The sequence below is a fragment of the Hemiscyllium ocellatum genome, chromosome 7 (assembly GCF_020745735.1).
Source record: "Hemiscyllium ocellatum isolate sHemOce1 chromosome 7, sHemOce1.pat.X.cur, whole genome shotgun sequence".
In the NCBI taxonomy this organism is placed as follows: Eukaryota; Metazoa; Chordata; class Chondrichthyes; order Orectolobiformes; family Hemiscylliidae; genus Hemiscyllium; species Hemiscyllium ocellatum.
This window is the reverse complement of record NC_083407.1, coordinates 72,691,896-72,712,310: the sequence shown is the minus strand read 5'-3', so window position 1 is coordinate 72,712,310 and position 20,415 is coordinate 72,691,896. Positions and strand designations below refer to the sequence as shown.

The 20,415-nt window shown below is 38.6% G+C and overlaps 1 protein-coding gene across 1 annotated transcript in view; it reads left to right on the top strand.

Annotated features, from left to right (window-relative positions):
* Positions 1-20,415, top strand: part of cerkl (ceramide kinase-like) — a 160,173-nt gene that overhangs the window by 69,896 nt on the left and 69,862 nt on the right. The gene's annotated exons all lie outside the window — the stretch shown is intronic.

Sequence of the window (20,415 nt, the reverse complement as noted above, 5' to 3'; positions counted from 1 at the left end):
CAACTCTGTGTTCTTTGTATAGAATAGTTTCGGGTCAAAAAAGTTACTTTGACCATGAGCAAAACTGCAGAAAACCGATTAACAAAAAAACAGAATACACCAGGAAGGGGCAGAATATAAAATCCTAAAAATGAATCCATGCCTAATGCCAGAATTATAAAAATGGTAAGATCATGATTTTTAAATTTATAATTATGATAATTGCACGAACAACCCCTATGCAATGGTTCTAATCCACAAAATTTATACACAATAAAGAGGTAAATAGACGGAGAACAAAATTAACTACTTCAAAGGCTGAAGCCAAGGCTTGGTTAGAGGTTGGTTAATAGCTTGGGAACTGTTGGTTAAAAATATATATATGCAAGATACATGGGTACCACGCTCCGAGTCTTCTACAAATCCTAGTGAGAGAAAAAGAAATGAGTTAATTAAACAGGATTGAACAGAGTTCAATTAAACAGAAAAAATTGATGTTACAAAATCTAAGCATGAATCCATGCATAATTCCAGAATCATAAAAATAGTAAGATACAAGTTAAATGCTTTGAATCTTAATGTGCACAAGATTCTCAACATAATGAATGAACTGTTAACACAGATAGAATTGAACATGTGACCTGATGGCCATTATCAAGTCAAGGTTGAAGATGACTGAGGTTAAGATTGGAACATTGAAGGATATTTGATGCCTTTAAAATACAAGGAGCAAAGAAAAGGTGGTGGGATAACTTTGTAAAGTAAGAATATCATTTTATTATACCAGTGAGTGATGACCCCAGTTCAAAAGAGCAAAATAGAGTCAGTTTGGATAGGGGATAAAATAGCATGATTTAAGAGGTTAGCTGTGGGAGTAATTTATAGGCTCCCTAACAGTAGTTACACTGTAAGCCAGAGCATACAGGAAGAAATAAATGAGGTATATGAAAAAAGCACCATAATAGATAATTTTAATTTTATATTACTTTGTCACAACTTAACTAGAAACAGTGTACGACTGTGTCCTATTATTCCATAAACTGTCGCAAAATGCATAAATATTTAAAATCCCAAATGAGACTGCCAATCTGACCACTTTCTCTGACTGACTTCAGTTCCAATAAAGAAAGACACTACTCATTCTAATGCCCTTAACTTTAACGAGCAGTGAAAAGGAAGAATTTCTAATTTATACATTAATGGCAAGACCCTCACTTATCAATTAACTGTTTACTATTTTGCATCCTTAATCAGAAGTAAAATAAGTAAAAGTTCACTGGAAGATGCAGTGCATGGAAGTACATATTTGGAAATTGAAATCACATGGGAGGGATGGAATTGAGTTTGAAAAAGGAGTAAGGTGAGGATGAGATGGGGACGATATGAGAGGGATAAAAGAAGTTGAATAAGTATGACCAAAGAGGGATGACATAGTGTGATAATGCTGCCCCTTCGACAAGGTTATGTTGTCCTTGTTTTTTTTTCAGGAGGAACCGTAAAGACAGGGTGCTGATTTGTCTGGAAACGGTTACTTTGAGCAATGGCAGGGGAGTGTCCAGTTATCCCAGTTCAGGTTTATTCCTAGTTTGATTTAGTTTAGCAAGCAGTTATAAAAACTGCAGGGGACTTAGAGAAGCAGCTATAGTGAAAAGAGATTCCAAACTTCAACAGAGGCCTTGCCTGTAAGAACCTGTGTTTGAGTTTACCTTTTGCCAAGGGGTGTGATTATGGGATGTTGCAGGGATTGGCAGATTCAGTAATTTGTGATATCGTGTTGGTTGGGTTATCAAATAAGTTGTTCTAAATTCTGTTTTCTTTTGTTCTTGTTCTGCTAGGACAATTCATTCTTTTTCTCTTTGCTCTGCTTTTAATTGTAATTCAAACTGTTTCATTTCTTTTGTTGCTAACTCTAGCTTCTTCATTTTCAAATGATTTCTAGCAATTTCCAAAGATTCTGATGGTGTTTCATCAAATGTAAATGCTGAGCTATTGCTATAATTATCTCTCCTTTTCTCACGGATGCTGGTAACTCTAACTCTAGCTTGTCTGCCAATTCCAGCAGCTTTGTATTGTTCACTTTTTGAAATGCCCCCACAGTCACTTCTTCCACCGCCAGAAAGCTCTTAGTGACTGAAAGAGCTATAACTACACCGAGCACTATTTAAACCAACTGAATTCAACACCCAGAACAAATTGGAATGTTGGATAAATCCTGCCAAGAGCCCCCAGTTTGTTACAGACCAGGCCAGACCCCCTCAAAGTATTTCAAGAAGGTAACCCAGACGCTAACTTTTATTTTTGTAAAGACAAAATGGATATTCCAGGAGTGATGCAAACCACTCACCTTTAAACAAAACAATTTATTTAAACATTATGAATGAAACATGAACATAAGAAAACAATTTAGAATAACGTAACTTATTTGATAACCCAACCAATGTGATATCATGACTTAATGCAGCTGTTCCAATCCCTGCAACATGTAAGACAGGTAAGAAGGAGCCTTGGATGATGAGTGCAGAGTAGCTTCTCGTCAAAAGGAAGAAGGCAGCTTATGTAAGGTGGAGGAAGCAAAGATCTAGCACCACTTTAGAGGATTACTGACTTGCTAGAGGGGAGCTCAGAAATAGACTGAGGAGAGCCAGAAAGGGGCACGAGAAAGACTTGGCAAGAAGGATTAGGGAGAACCCAAAGGCATATTACTCATTCATAAAGAATAAGAGAATGATCAGGGAACAGGTAGGGCTGATCAGGGAAAGCATAGGGAACTTTTGCATGGAATCTGAGCAGATAGGGGAAGCCCTAAATGAGTTTTTTGCCTCTGTTTTCACTAAGGAAAGGGACATTGTTGTGAATGAGAACTTTGAGGAGCTGGGATATAGATTAGATTAGATTAGATTACTTAGTGTGGAAACAGGCCCTTCGGCCCAACATGTCCACACCGACCCGCCGAAGCGCAACCCACCCACACCCCTACATTTACCCCTTACCTAACACTACGGGCAATTTAGCATGGCCAATTCACCTGACCCGCACATCTTTGGACTGTGGGATGGGCTTGGAACAGATAGAGATTGATGAAGTTGATGTGTTGGAAATTTTGGCAAACATTAAGATTGATTAAGTCCTCAGGGCCAGACTAGATTTATCCTAGATTGCTCAGGAAAGCGAGAAAGGAGGTTTCTAAGCCTCTGGTGAAAATCTTTGCTTCCTCACTCTCCTCAGGACTCTTACCAGAGGATTGGAAGGAGGCGAATGTTGTTCCTCTTTTCAAGAAAGTTAATAGGGAAATCCTTGCCAATTACAGACCAGTCAGTCTTATGTCTGTGGTCAGCAATGCTATGGAAAGAATTCGGAGGGATAGGATTTATGATATTTGGAAAAGCATATCATGATTAAAGGCAGTCAGCATGGCTTTGAGAGGGGCAGGTGGTGCCTGACTAATGTTGTTGAGTTCTTTGAGGAGGTGACAAGACAGGTCGAGTATTAGATATGGTGTATATGGACTTCAGCAAGGCATTTGATAAGGTTCCCCATGGTCGGCTCACTCATAAGGTCAGGAAGTATGGGATACAGGGAGACTTAGCTATCCAAATTCAGAATTGGTTGGCTGACAGAAGTGGTTGTAAATGGAAAGTATTCTGCATGGAGGTCAGTTTTGAGTAGTGTACCGCAGGGCTGTGTTCTTGGGCCTCTGCTCTTTGTAGTTTTTATAAATGACTTGGATGAGGAGGTTGAAGGGTGGTTTAGTAAATTTACAGACGACAGAACTAGCCATTTGGACACAGAACTGACTCAAAGGTTAAAGACAGAGGGTGGTGGTGGAGGGTTGTTTTTCAGACTGGAGGCCTCTGACCAGTGGAGTGCCACAAGGATCGGTGCTGGATCCTCTACTTTTTGTCATTTACATAAATGATTTGGATGCGAGCAGAAGAGGTACAGTTAGTAAGTTTTCAGATGACACCAAAATTGGCGGTGTAGTGGACAGTGAAGAGGTTACCTCCGATTACAACAGGATCTTGACCAGATGGGCCAATGGGCTGAGAAGTGGCAGATGGAGTTTAATTTAGATAAATGTGAGGTGCTACATTTTGGGAAAGCAAATCTGAGCAGGACTTATACACTTAATGGTAAGGTCCTAGGGAGTCTTGCTGAACAAAGAGACCTTGGAGTGCAGGTTCATAGCTCCTTGAAAGTGGAGTTGCAGGTAGTTAGGATAGTGAAGAAGGCGTTTGATTTGCTTTCTTTTATTGGTCAGAGTATTGAGTACAGAAGTTGGGAGATCATGTTGCGGCTGTAGAGGACATTGGTTAGGCCACTGTTGGAATATTCCTTGCAATTCTGGTCTCCTTCCTATCGGAAAGATGTTGTGAAACTTGAAAGGGTTCAGAAAAGATTTACAAGGATGTTGCCAGGGTTGGAGGATTTGAGCTGCAGGGAGAGGCTGAACAGGCTGGGGCTTGTTTCCCTGGAGTATCGGAGGCTGAGGGGTGACCTTATAGAGGTTTACAAAATTGAGGGTCATGGATAGGGAAAATAGGCAAAGACTTTTCCCTGAGGTCAGGGAGTCCAGAACTAGAGGGCACAGGTTTAGGTGAGAGGGGAAAGATATAAAAGAGACCTAAGGGGCAACATTTTCACGCAGAGGGTGGTACATGTATGGAATGAGCTGCCAGAGAGAGTGGTGGAGACTGGTACAATTGCAACATTTGAGAGGTATTTGGATGGGGATATGAATAGGAAGGGTTTGGAGGGATATGGGCCAGGTGCTGGCAGGTAGGACTAGATTTGGGTTGGGATATCTGGTCGGCATGGACTGATTGGACCGAAGGGACTATTTCCATGCTGTACATCTCCGTGACTCTATGACAAAGGTTGGAGGTGGTGTTGATAGTATTGAGGGCTGTTGCAGGCTACAGCATGACATAGACATGATGCAGAACTGGGCTGAGAAATGGCATGATGGAGTTCAACCTGGATAAGTGCGAAGTGATGTATTTTGGAAGGTCAAACTTGAATGCTGAATATAGGATTAAAGACTGGGTTCTTGGCAGTGTGGAGGAACAGAAGGGATCTTGGTGTTCAAGTACAGAGATCCCTCAAAGTTGCCACCCACATGGATAGGGTTTTAAGAAATATGTGGTGTTTTGGTTTTCATTAACAGGGGATCGAGTTTTAGAGCTGCAAGGTTTTGCAACAGCTCTAATAAGTCCTGGTGAGACCACACTTGGATTAGTGTCTAGTTCTGGTCACCCTACTATAGGAAAGATACAGAAGCTTTGGAGAGGGTTCTGAGGAGGTTTACCAGGATGCTGTCTGGACTGGAGGGCTTGTCTTGCGAAGAGAGGTTGACTAAGCTTGGACTTTTCTCTCTGAAGAGAAGAAGGAAGAGAGGTGACCTGATCGAGGTATCCAAGATAATGAGAGACATGTCAATAGCCAGAGACTTTTCCGCAGGGCAGGATTGATTGGGATGAGGGTCATAGTTTTAAGATATTAGGAGGAAGGTGTAGAGGAAATGTCAGAGGTAGGTTCTTTACGCAGAGAGTTGTGAATGCATGGAATGCATTGCCAGCGGTGGTGGGGAAGCAGATCATTAGGGACATTTAAGCACCTGCTGGACATGCACATGACAGCAGTGAATTGAGGGGTGAGTAAGTAAGGATATTTTATTTTACATTAGGATTAATTCTCGGCATAACATCATAGGCCAGTGGGCCTGTTCTGTGCTGTACTTTTCTATGTTCTATCCCATAAACATACCCCCTTGATGAAAGATAAATTCAAACACAGGTTCTTACAGGCAAGTCAGATTTCGGAGAGAAAGTCTAGGCAAAACCTCTGTTGAAACAAGGAACCTCTTTTGACTGTAGCTGCTTCTTCAGGTCCCCAGCAGTTTTATTTTGTCTGCCTGCATAACTAAACCAAACTAGAAAAAAAATCCTGAACTGGGATAACTGGCCACTCCCCTGCCATTGTTCAAAGTAACCATTTCAGACAAATCAGCACCTCTGCCTTTATGACCCCTCTTGAAAAAAACCAAGGACAACGCAACCTTGTTGAGGGGGCAGTGTCATAACATTAGGAATTAATGAATTGGCATTGTGTGGGGATTTGATGATGTGCTATTACAATAACAATACTAATTGCATTGCAAATGTTGTCTAGGTATCTGATTTCACCAAAATAATTGAGGAAATGATACTTGATGGTATAAATCCCTTTGCACGGGAGTGGGAGGGATTACATGGGTGTAATGCTAATGAAAATGTTTTAAGGAGAAATCTGTCATGATTTTTTCCAAGCCAAAAGAAATGATCCTCTAACGTGCTAACCATTTTCTTTGGCAAGTTAGTGGCAAATCTCTGCATTTTTTTTGACAAGTATGTCATGTTTCCATTTGATTATACATTGTTTTGGTGTCTTTGTTAGTTCTGTTGCATCTTGATAATAAAAATTCAAGAATGAAATAGGCAAAGTAGGAAATCATTCTTTTTCAGTTGAAGCGGTTAGAACTAATTTTCTACTCCTCATTCATGTTTTTTTTTACCATTTTCATTGTTAATCTGACATAGGTAATAAGGGTTTATCAGACTCACAAGTGCACCTTGTGACCTGGTGACCTGAAATAGATTCACTTTGTTACTTCCAGATTAGCTGATGGTTTCATTGATATTATCTTTCACTATATTTAACATCTATCCTTGTCTATCCTTGTCTTATCTGGCAACAAAAGGTAATGGTCGATTAATCCTTCTGTAAAGACAAAATGGATTCCAGTGGTCTTATGTGGGTCTAACAAGTCCCTGGTGAGACCACACATGGAATATTGTGTTCCTTGCTGTTTGTGGTATATATTAATAATTTTGACTGAAATTTAGGAGGCACAATTGGGAAATTTTGTGACAACACAAAGTGACATGTAGTTAATAGCAAAGAGGTAGCTGTTGACTGCAGGATTATAGGAATGGTTTGGTAAACTGGTGGAAAAGTGACAAATGTAATTCAGTCTTTATTAGTACAAGTTTATATATTTGGGAATGGCATTCAGAGCAAAGAAATATACAATAAGCATGAGGGTATTGAGAGATGTAGAGAAACAGAATACATTGGAGTGCATGTCTAGAAGTCCCTGAAGACAATGGGACAGGCAGATAAGGTGGTAAAGCATCTGGGTTACTTTCCTTCATTGGAAAATATATCGAATATAAAAGCGAGAATGTAATTCTGCAACTATATAAAGTACTGATTTGGCCATTAAGCCATTGCTGGGCTTTTGTGTATGGTTGTGGTCACCAGATGACAGAAGGAGCGTAATTCCTCTGGAGTGTATGATGTGGATATTTACAAGAACGTCAGCTGGGCTTAAAAATTGCAGCTAAGAGGAAAGGCTGAGGGGTGACAATTGGATCACAAAAGAATGAGGGGCTTGGATGTAGTAGAAAGAGAAGATATGTTTCCTCTAGTGGGGGCCTCCTCTAGTGGGGGCAGAGATTTAAGTTAATTGATAGGGTTAGAGAAGACTTGAGGGAAAGTTGGAGGATGGGGGGTGTCTAGAATTTGCTATCCCTTTGGAGTTTGTGACGGAAACTCTCAATATAAAAAGAACATGGATTTGCAACTGAAACTCTGTTATGAAAGTTGGATTAGAATTGCTGGCTAGTTTATTTAGCTGGTGCAAATAAGATGAATTTAATTTCCTCTTTCTGTACCACAAGACTTCCTACTTCTCCCTTATTGATTAGCCTCATTGTTCAGACTATGTGTGGACTGCAATGTTGACCTGAAATGCATAAATATACCCCAGGGTAGTGTTAAAGGTATGAGAAGCAGTGCATCGTGTAACTTCTTGCAGCAGACCAATGCTTTATCTGAGATGGTGGAATTGTGCACTGCCTACTGTACATCTCCCATCCTTGAATGACAGTGTGTTCCTTTGAAAATAGATGGATAGATTAGTAAAACATAGAACTGCTGATGCTGAGATCTGAAGCAAAAACAAACTATTGATGAAACTCTGAAGATCTGGCAACATCTGTGGGAAGAAAGCAAAGTAAATATTTTGAGTCATCTGAACTGTAGATAAAAATTAGATACGGAATGATTACTGAATTAGTGCAGTAAATTACAAGGTAGGTGCAAGTGGAAGATATACACAGACTAGGCTTTAACACAATCCCTGCACATTGTGTAATGCCTTGGCTGCTGTCATCAATATTATGAATCAAGGATTCTTAATATCTGAAGTTATCGACCGTCAAGGTCAGCAACTTATAAGAGATGAGCAATATTGGCCATTAAGATTTCATTCATTCTTGGAATATGAGATTGCTCTTCTCTTAGATGTGCTTGACTTAATCAGCTGAGACCGTTATCAAGACATTAGAATAGACATTTTAAGAGCAGAAGTGCAATATTACTTATGATGTGTCATCCATGTCACCTATGTGCTCTCGCTAAGTTTTTCTTCCTCTTACCACACTACATCTAAGTGCGGTCCCAACTTCCAAAAGAGGGATGGAAGGGCCTGCGCACTGATTGGCTGTATTGGCTTAGAAGACTTAGGTGGTTTTCTCCTGAAAAATTTGGATCGTGAAGGCCCATACTTACTGAGGGTGTCCTGCAAGGATGTAGGCTAATCATTCTCCACTGGAACTTCTACACACTTTGACATTTTAGTTTGGGGGAGGTGAAGGGTTTGGGTACTGCTAGAGTATCCAGAGAGGAAACCAGAGATCCTTTCTATGGCTGTTCTTCATGGTAGCCCGGACTGGCATCACCTTATCTCCCTGAAGGAAAGGGATAACTGAACTCAGGTTAAGTTTCCTTGTCCCTGCTCACCTTACCATAAATGATGAGAATCTACGATTAGAGTTATTAGAGTACAGGTCCATTTGGATAACCAGCAGATACTGTGTATGCTGAACCTGAGTCTGAATGGTAGTCACCAGTGTCTCTGTAATATAGCTAGATAGCTAGAAACATGTACAGGGCGTTCTGCTTTAACATGTGTTTCATCAGTGTGAATTGACTATATCACGATTGCCGAATTGTGGACGTCGTTTGGATAATGCAAACTTTCCACTGAACAGGTATAGCAGTTTTCTGTTAGTGATGTTCTATAGTGCGGTTTTTCCATAGCGGTTTTCCGTAGTGCAAAGTTGCAGAGGAACACAACTGTCGCGTTATAGCAGAGCAACCTGTATCTCAGGGCTAGCACAGTACTGACAATGTTCGATGACTCCTCCCTCTGAAAACCTGCTTTCTGTTCCCGTACCTTGTCTGTGCATTTTCACATAGTTGTTCATGGCTGAGACCGTGTGATCATCTACTGCCTGGGCTGATGTAAGTGTATGGTCTCCCATGCTGTTCAGGGTATTAAACGTCTGAGGTGTTTCTTTCTCAACTGTGAAGATGTGCCAATGACGTGCTCACCTGATTCTACTCCTGTACCAGTAAGGTTCAAGTCTCCAAGCTGGTGGAGGCTACTGGTGAAACTCTTGTTGGTACATCCCTCTGAGGGTTGCGTGATGACCACCTCTGATATGGAGGTGGAGCTAAATGTCGACAGTGATTAAATTAGATGTACAAGATGGATAAAAGCTTGTGCAGATTAAGCATGAAGGTAGCACAGCTCAATGATACTTACTGGTACAGTCATCCATTATTATTGTCCCCACATGAGTGATTGAACTCTGAGTGTAAGATGGAAGTAGCTTGAAGAACCATTCATGGTGAGGTATCCCCACAGTGAATGAATAAGCAGCAAAAAGGGTAGGGAAAGTTAATAGATTGGGAGGATAAGATGGGCGAGTGCTGTTGATTGGTCATGTTGCATGACAATAGTGAGAGTTGTAGTTTATCAGTCTTGATGAAATGTGTGCAGTACCAGAGTTAGTGATGGTGGCCCTGGTGAGTATGAGAAGCAGAACAAAAATTATGGTGCTCAACTATCCTGCGGGCAGAAGATCATCTACCTGTTTCCTGCACTTCTGCACATTAGATGCAGCACTGACCTGGACTGCTATTTCAGACTAGGCTGGCTGGATCTCGTGGTGTGGCCTCCTTTGGTCTGCAGGATAAAGTATTGCCCTTCTCTCTAATACCCTGTTTGTGAAAGCATTTGGGGTTCCTGTCAGCGATGCCAATTCTGTAGTTGTACTGGAACAGTTTGACTGGTGTGCAGGAAGCTCTGAAGCATATGTTTCCAGTACTATTGCAGGAATGTTGATGGGGTCGATAATGTTCACAATATCCAGTACCTCAAACAATTTCTTGATTAAGTGCATCGATTACTTTCATGTTCCGTGTCCTTAGTGATGACAGTCAACTCCACAGGATGAAGAGCAGTTGTTAGATTACAGGTCAAATGTGAAGGCTGAAACATTTGCAATAATCTTCGGCCAGAAGTTCTGAGTGGATGGTCCATCTTAACTTTTTCCCAGAGGTCCCAATCACAGTTACAGTCTTCAGCCAATCCAATGCACTTGATCAAGAAATTGTTGGAGGCACTGGATACTGTAAACGCTATTGATCCTGTTAATATTTCTGCAATAGTACTGAAGACTTGTGCTTCAGAGTGTCCTGCACACCAGTCAAGCTGTTCCAATACAACTGCTGCTTTGGCATCCACCTGACAATGTGGAAAATTGCCCAGATATGTCTGTACATAACAAATCTGGACAATTACCACCCCAACAGTCTACTCTAAATCATGAGTGAAGTGTCATCAACAATTGTATGAAGCACCACTTGTTTAACAATAACCTACTTACCAATATTCAGGTTGGGTTCCGCTAGAGCCCCTCTCATCTCCTGACCTCATAACTTTAGTTGTATAGACAAAGAGCTGAATTCCAGAGGTAAGGTGAAGCTACATTTGACCGAGTGTGGCATCAAGGAGCTGTAGCAAAACTGGGGAGTCTGTTGGAATCCAGGGGAAACTTCTACTGGTTGTAGTCATAACCTGGCATAAAGGAAAATGGTTGTGGTTGATGGGGGTCATTCATCTCCGCTTCAGGACATATGTGCAAGTGTTTTTCAAGATAATGTTCTAGCTCCAACCATCTTCAACTGCTTCATCAATGATCTTTTCTCCATCATAAACATCTGCACTTCTGATCTTGTGATGACTGCACAATGTTCAGACACCATTCACAGTTCCTTGATACTGAAGCAGTCCATGTTCATACTTATGGTCATGATGTTATCTACGTTTTATTGACAAGTGGCAAATAACATGTCACACAAGTGCCAGGCAAAATTCAAGACTAGGGGGATATTTTTAAGGAGAGATGAGAAAGATTGAAAAGGGACCTGAGAGGCAACTTGTTCACATTGTGATTAGTATGTGGCATGCACTACCAAGGAAGTGATAGATGCAGGTATAATTACAACATACAAAAGACATTTGGACAGATACATGAATAGAAAAGATTTAAAGGGATATAGACCCAATGCAAGCGAGTGGGACTAGTTCAGCTGGGGAAAATTGGTCACAGCATTGACGAGTTGGCCCAAAGGGTCTGTTTCCGTGTTGTATAACTCTGACTATAAAACCAATGCTAGATAAGTCTGAAAAGAAATTTTGAGAATTAGAAATGGAGAATATGCCTTTTGTAAGGTACAATCAGGTAGTAAATATTTTACTTCTCTTCCACACATTGATTTGGTTGAACATAACATAAGAAGTAGGAGCAGGAATAGGCCATCTGGCCTGTCGAGCCTGCTCCAGCATTCAATAAGATCATGACTGATCTTTTTGTGGACTCAGCTCCACTTACCTGCCCACTCACCATAATCCTTAATTCCTTTACTGTTTTAAAAAAAATTCTATCTGTCTTTGCCTTAACATTCAATGAGCCAGTCTCAACTGCTTCACTGGGTAGGAAGTTCCACAGATTCGCAACCCTTTGGGTGAAGAAGTTCGTTGTTTAGAATAATACCTTCTGAAAACTTTGAAATATCAAGTGCACAGTTGCAAAATATTCTAATAAATATACACAACTTCATTAATGCAAAAGAGGCTTCAGAGGAAATACAAATATAAAAGCAAAACATTATTCTTAATTCCCAAAATGTTTTGTTGCTTAATACAAGATGCTCAATAGCAATTAATTCTACTTATTAGCATTTATCTTAGCATAAAATATTTTTATTTTGCCTCTGTGCTTGTCATGTACGTGATATTAGTTAAATTGGCTACCCAAAGATCTCTAAATTATGGTAGATGGTGAAGATGTGGCTTATATCTCTTGCATTAATGTTGTATTTCCTTTTAAATATTTAATAGAAAGCTTGGAGACAGAATACAATATTGGTCAGATAATTTTATGTCTACATACATTTTTAACTCCAATTTTTTTTTCTGAATTACTTGTAGAGTTTATAAACAGTCACTGTATAGAGGTTTTATATCTAACTCAATAATATCCTGGACACTAGTAGAGGGTGTGATGGGGTCACATTTTTCATCATGCATCTCTTAAAATTTTTATTGTATCATAATATGATTGCTACATCTTGTTATTTTCTGATTTTCGTGAGTACTGTTATCAACAAAGATTGCAATTAGCAAAGACACAGATCTGCATAGTGCTTATATTCTGGATCATGAAACAAGATTTTTTTATTTGAATGTTACGTGTTAACTTTGGTCACTTTATATTAACAGAAATCAGCAGTCACATATTGCAAACTATGATACATTCAATTTACCCTTAGATTTTGTTGATTTAAGTCTGCCTGATTCGACAACTTTTACATTAAATTTGAAAATAGTTGGGAAAAATGTATATTTGCCTACTGAGTTTTAGTCTACAGGTACCAAGTACTGCTGAGAAAAGGGTGTGAAAAAAAGGCACAGATGTAGGCTGAAAGTAGCGTCTTTGCTGGTCTGACAGCCTTTGTTTCCTCAACACCCTGATTAACCTTCAGTCTTCATGGTTCACTAGTTCTCTGATAGATCAAGTTTAAACTAGTGTGCATGAGCACATTTGTTACTCTTAGAGGAACAGTTGGTCATGCATTGTGAGTATTCTCTTCTCTCCCCCTGCACCCCCCCCCCCCCAACTTAGAGATAATGGGAAAGGTTAAATTATTTGAACTTCAGCAGAAATACCAAGATATAACAAGTTTATATCAAATATTTAGATTCTCCAATTAACTTGACTGGAAAGAAATGTTGAACAACTTTTTATATTTGTCATCCATTTTGACATTTAACATCAAAATTTTAATTTAAAATATGTAGACATGTATAACTGCAACATATCTGTGGGTTAATGCAGTATTTTTTACATTTAAATAGGTCAATTAATAAGGATGACAATGAAATTTTATGTAGTTTGTAGCTGGAAAATGTGTTTTAGGTTCACAATTTAAATATTCAAATATTATAAACTTTTTTTTTTAAAAATTAGTTCTGAATCAAAGTAGACTACAAAAACTGTTCCAGATGGGGATTGCAATACCTCTTGTATAATTCCCAAAAGGCAAATTTCGGTCTATGTATACCATGTAAAAACAAAGCCTTTCCATTGTGGTTTCTTATTACATGGAACAAAGCATATGTCTTATTGACAAAACGCTCTAATGGAAACCAAAGGATACCATTGTGAAGAATACTTTTTGAGATCTTTTTCTTGGGGAGAATGAACACACACTAGTTTTGTCTCTAATCCAGTATTTAGTCATTACTTCTTCAATGGCATATATGAATTTAATCTTCAAAAACAAATTTTTGCTGCAACTGAGTATTCTCATTAGTAAATATAACATTGAATTCAAGTTGATTATAGAGTCACATTTTAGACATGTAATTTGTATAGTTGTATGTCCTTGCTGATTGTAAAACAGCTTGTCAACTAAGAAATCCAAAATCTAATTTGTATTAGTTTTATTCTGAGAGAGTTCTTTTTACCTTGGAATCAGAAGGTTATGGATTCAGGGCTTGAACTATGACTGACTTTTCTAATCTATTATCTACATTGTTGGAGATGTCATCAAGTTAATTTTTATTTTGTGAGAATTTGAAAGACTCCATGGACAAAAAGTTCTCCCACTTCTCTGGCCAAGATTCTTCCCTTAACCAAAACTATTAAAAGCAGGATAATTTATCATTCAATTTTTATTGTTTCTATGATCTTACTTTATATCAATGGGCTACTGTATTTACTAACATAAATTAGTCGCTATATTTCAAAAGTATTCACTAAGAATAAAAGCAAAGTTATGTACATTTTTGCAGAAACTCTAGTGGATGCTTACTGAACTTAAGCTGGCCAGTCAATTGCGCAGTAACATATTAAATAGTTGGAACAAAAATCCATTCACAAGATGTGCGATGCATAGAAATCCATCCTCTTTCTCAGTTTAGTATGTATGACCATGACAAAGTCTCAAATAGCAACTAAGAACTAGCCATATTGATCTCTTAGAGTTTTCAGTTGTAAATTACTGGACAGAATTGAAATTCCAGGTCCTTGAAGTGCCTTGGCATCCTATTCCACTTTTTCCTTATTCAAAGAAAGGTAGGGTCCTCCAAGTGTACCCTTCATAATGGTAAATGGAGAAACTACTGCCGTTCCCATCTCTCTTTGCTGTTAAGTAATTATTCTGCGGTCATGCAACTTCCAACAGGTGAATCAAATCTGCTCACAAATGTTCTAATGCTGTGGAAAGTATTCAAGTGGAAGATCAACAGAGTGCCAAATTATCTTGATGCTTTCAGCTCTAAGATTATACAAAGTTTCAGCATCTTGACTCAAGAAAGTACTGCATCCAGAATAGAATCCCTTTTCACAATGCCTCAGATTTTTAATAATTTTTTTCTCTTATTTGGCTGTTTGGTAAGATCAACATAAGAATTGCAGCAGAAAGTCTTGTAAATGCTCTTTGACGGCAAGGTAGCCAGGTGCTTGAGAATTTCAGTGGTTGCTAGAATCAGTCAAAGATTGTGTTGATGGAGCTCAAATTAATCTGATCAGTTCTGGATATCATGCTAATGGATAGTTTCCCCCATTCCATTTTCTCAGTTTACTTTTTCCTAAAAAAAACTTGTTATTTTAAATCACTTATGCCTCCAGTGTTGTATTTCCGCTATTCAAGCCAGTCCTTCAAACCCAATTCATATGCAGATTGGAACATTGTGGCATATTGTTTGTTCACCCTCCTCGCTGTAACAGCTCCTGGGATTTTCAGTCAGCTGTGGTGCTGTTTTATCCTTGGTGTCCTGCTGCCATTCATACATTCATGTGGAGTGTACCTTGACTCATGCCAGTTGCAATAGATAAATTATTTCCGATATGTTTACATTTATACCCAGAAAGTTGCATGTCTGTGAAATGAAGTAAAAATAGTTTTAAAATAGTTTATTCATAGCAATGTAAGACTTGCATCAGTTTCTTCATTCATTATCAACAAGTCAAAACTCCATAACTTTGCTTTACTTCAAGCTGAAACTGAAATACTAGTCAAGATTCAAACCATAGGCCCTGGTGCAAATATCAGTCATGGTACGTGTTATGCTAAGTTCTTGTTCCCATATCTGTTACTTCTGAATTGTAATCATTTTGGTGAGTCCATCTTAAATAGCCCTTTTAAGTTCTTGTAATTGGTTATAAAGGTGAAAGTAGTAACATTGTTTCATTTCCCAAAAGCATGAGACTGATAGTAATTGTCTTTTTAAATAACCAAGTAACCCAAGCTAAGACTCATGAAATGTAAAATACTACATGTGAATACTACACATTTCAATAGACATTATTAGAAATTAGCAGCTTACAAATATTTTTAGCATCTAGATTTTGCTGAATAGCTATCAAAATATTGAACAGGCATGTAAAAATAAAATATTTTAATTGTTAGATTATATTTAAAGTTCAACTCATTTCATACTATTTCTGTTCCATTTTTATCCTCTTGAAGTTATCCCCTTACTGAGCCGGACTAACAGCAGCGAATCTCCTTTGCACCTGCTCCTGCTGTGGCCCCAGTGTTTGGCAGACTAGAAATGCAGCAAATTGTAGTATCAGATCTCATCACCAACTGTGTGCCAAGGTTATCATTGAATCCCTGTTGAGAGGCGTTCCCCTTCTATTCCCCAGGAGAAAAACTTCTTTTCTGTTGCCTTCAGTTTCGAATCTGAACTATGATCCTAGCATTTTCCTATCTTATGCTTTCTGTAATTCTGTAGGGATGGTGGAATGAGTAATTCCAACTCTTCTACCATCAGTTTATGCCCATTAGCAGATCCGGGCTTCATTGGCCAAAAGGTCATTCAGGTGTCACAGTCACATAACAGTGATGCACTTAGGGAATTAGAGGAAGTATATGTTCAGTGTTTTACACTTTTGCGGAATTTCTGTAATTGAAGTTAAATTTAATTTGATGAACAGTAAGGACCTCAGCCAATTAGAAAGTATTCCATTACAGTACTTTCTTACCTTAACATATAATGATGTTTACTAAACTAGAAGAAAACCTAGGAAAAGTTTTTTTTTAATCTTGCATTTATTAATACTACAGATAGGATTTATACAGCAAACAAACGTTTCCTAATTATTCAGAACCTTGAATGTTTTGCTGATATGTGCTCAGCACCTGATTGTTCCACAGGATGAAAATAAATTTTGAAACTAATTGCATTTTTATTGTAAGTGATATGCACCGATTAACAAATAACTGAGTTCATAGTAAGGGTATTGATAGGCTGGACTTTTTAATAGTGTAAAGCAGTGTGATGGCACAACACATCAATTTGCAAATGGTGTTGTGTTGCAGAGTAATTGGATTTAGATTGTGATTTCTATGCATAATTAGTTCTGGATCCACATGCCAGTGGATCTGTGCTTTAGTTGTAATATTCACAATGGAAGTGAGGCACATTTCCACATGGAGAATGGGTTCTGAGAGACTGATCCAAACCTGACAAACACCAATTGCATAATAGTATAAGGAAATATGTGGAGGTTGATTAGGATTAGTAAGTTAAAGACACCTAAAGAAAGGTAAGGCAAATTCTCTTAGGCATTGGTCAAAATTGTCAGAGTCTATTATTATTATTATTATTATTATTATTATTATTTAACAGCAATAGCATTCTTCAGCATATATGCATGACAAAATTTGGACTATGCAGCCAGTGATACCATGTTGTTTCACAGAGTATGTTGTTGTAATCTTTGCCAGTGAAGTCAGCTGACCATCAATAGATCTAATATAAATTTCAACCTTTCATGCACTAACCTTCCCATAAAAGAACAGTTTAAAAGTTAATCTTTATTAATTGCGGTGTGACTGCGATTTAAATTGTTATGCTGTGTCAGAATTATTGCAGAATAATCACTTTGGCTCTGAGAAGTTAAATTTGAAGCCTTGAATGACATTTTTGCCATTTAATTATGAAAGATTTTATTGAATTATAAAATAAAAATTTCATGCTTAATTCACTTTTTCTTAATTTCATTTATTTTGGTCCTATGGGAATGCTATGTTTATTTCACTTCCTGTAAAATGACTGAAATGTGAGTGATAATCAGTGCTTTTAATTTCTTGCTGTGCAGTCTGTGAGAATTCTCCAATCTGGTGGCTCATTTTGGATTACGTAGGATTGGACATCCTTTCAAGCTTGTACCATAGTGAAAACAACAGCATGATGGGGCAAATTATTGCTGCACTGCATATTAAATCTTTGAAGTAAGGATGGGCTGGTGTCACTTTGCTACTGCATGCAACATACTGACTAACCATCATAAGTCAAATTGCATGACATTATTTCATGCAGCTTGAGCTGTTGTGGTGCAGTCAATAACATCCCTGTTGCTGAACCAGAATTCAAGACTTGCTAGCCAAGAGAGATGAGTTCATAATACGGTCAAATAGTTGAAGTGTTAATCCCCAAAATCCTTCAAAAATACACCAATGGCAGGCAATAAGAATGGGAGAGATTCCTGGTAAGATGGGGTTGAAATAAAATCTGAGTCCTTACTGTCACTAATCATAATTCCAGTCTACAACATGCAAATGAAAGTTCATGTTGCTAGAGAAACTCTGATTTCTTGGGGAAGCTGCTCTCTCAATTGGCCGGGCGACTGATCTGCATCAGTTTGTGCCACTGACATGTAATTCAATTCTTGTACTGATTTGACTGGATTCAGGACCTGCCTTCTCACTTTACAAGTGGGAGATAATTACATTACAGGTTGAGGGTTAGCTTTCAGACACAGAACTGAAGATGTGGAGAAGGACGACTAATTGTCCCTAATTTGAATCAGAAGGTAAAAATTTCCAGTAGCTAGAGCAATGTCAAGAAATCTGGGAAAATACTGTCGTGATGATGAATCAGAACCCTGAAACGTTTCTTTTAAACAAGAGGACTATTTCAATCAAAAGATGATTATGCGTATAAATTCAGTGACTGACAGAGTCTTGAATGGATATGTAGAATCGCACTTGTGCAGAGTCAGTGAAACTGCAAAGAAAATAAAACTAAAAAGAAAGAGGTAATGAGAGGCTGACTACCTACTCTCAGCAGGAAGCAATGTAAGTCTTTCAGGCTTGTGTAACTAAAAGGGGTTAAAAACTGACTGCGGCTGCTGTACAGTGCGTGTTAGTCAAAACAGGACCAGGATGAAAGAATTTGGATCAACCTGTAAAACCATTAATCTCCAAATTAACTACGCAACCACTGTCAATACTATCTATACTATGTAAAAATTGCAACATTCTACTATTAACCTGTTATGGTCGTCTTATAGATTGATTTTTTTTCTCTTTTTCCTTTAGATTCAATACTTATTTTTAATCTGGTGCCTGTGTTTGTATTACTGCTTCTTTTCACGTTTAGTAACTAATAAACTCTCTTTGCTAACACAGGCAAGCCTGGCTGAATTGGCTCCTTTTTAAAACATAAATTCATTTGGTTCTGGGAGGTTTTTAAAACAAAATCCTTTTTAAATTAACCTTTAGTGACTGGTCAAAACTATGGTGTTAAGCAAGTGTATTCTTCCTTACCTGGGAGACTAACGATTCAGAATATTCCATTTGGAACCACAACAAATTGATGAACCTTGTTCATGAACTGACTATAACAATGTGGCAAGAATCAATGGCAATAGTTCACGACTTGCTTTTCCAGGCCTTCAAACAACTCCACCCTCACTATCCTCCTTGCACGCTTCATGGACAAGTGGGCATTACCAAACCACTAACCTCACCATATCATTAGCTTTTAGGCCAATTCATACACCATTTCAATGTTTCAGTACTTTAATTTGGAGCTCAGGGACACATGACTTTCATTCCCCAGCTGTATTGCATTTACTGCCAGGGTACAAGTGCATCTAAACATGATATATCATGTGGCCCTTAGCATGCTTTCTTAGTAGTTACTTAATTTCCTTCCAATTGGTGGCTGCAAGCTTCTTTGCATTTTGTTTTGGTGCCGATGACATGCAAGCAACTTATTGCCGTTTTGAGCACTGAACAATCAGTGGGGCGGATATGTTATTGTTTGGCACTGTGTTATATCATTGTCACATTTACAGCATGTGCCAACTGCTTACACAGCAAACCCAATGCATATGCTTCAACTAAATGGTCATATGTGAAAATCAAATGGGACGAGTCCTTCGAGAGGTCAAGGTTGAATATGGTTTTGCAAATCATGGTGCTTATATAATTTCAGTCCGAAGCATTGGTCAGTCAGTCCTGCTGGGTTACAGGTATGTCATTTGGGGTGGAGACATCAGTCCTGGGGAGGGGTAATTTTTTCTAAGCAGCGAGACAAAGGGAGCTATTTAGGTGGAAGTGGATGAAAGAGCAGTTATTGGTGATGCGTTAGCAGGAGAGGAAATATGGTGTCACCACTGAATAGGAAGGTCAGAGGGCATGAGTGGATGAGGTGGTTGAGGATCCTGGCATAGACATGGCATATGAAATAACAAGAGTTGTAGTCAATGAGTCTTGATGAAGTGAATGTGCAGTTAGCGAATGAGTGGTGGCCTTGTGAGTGTTGGATCTCAAAGAGACAGTTATGACACTTACCCTTGTGGAATGCAGAAGATCATTAAGCTTTCTGCACTACTGTAAATTGATCTTCACTCTGACGATTGTACTGACCAAGTTGCCTTGGTCCATTTTTGCTAAGTCTTATGGTGTGGTTTCCTTTGCTGGTCAGCAGGAAAAAGCACTGCCCTCCATTATACCAACTCATCCACCTGTACCTCCAGATTCTTGTGTAAGAATCAAAGAGATAATTGTGTTTCTGTGCCATTTCCATCTTGATAACCATACCTAACACAGTATTAAGGATAGTTCCACGTGACAGTGTCTGAAATGTTGTGGAGTTTGGTTTTGAAATATGGTACCGTAGCATGAATTTTGATTCTGTAATGGTGAGCATTTCCACTTCTCACGCCATACAATTCCATGAGA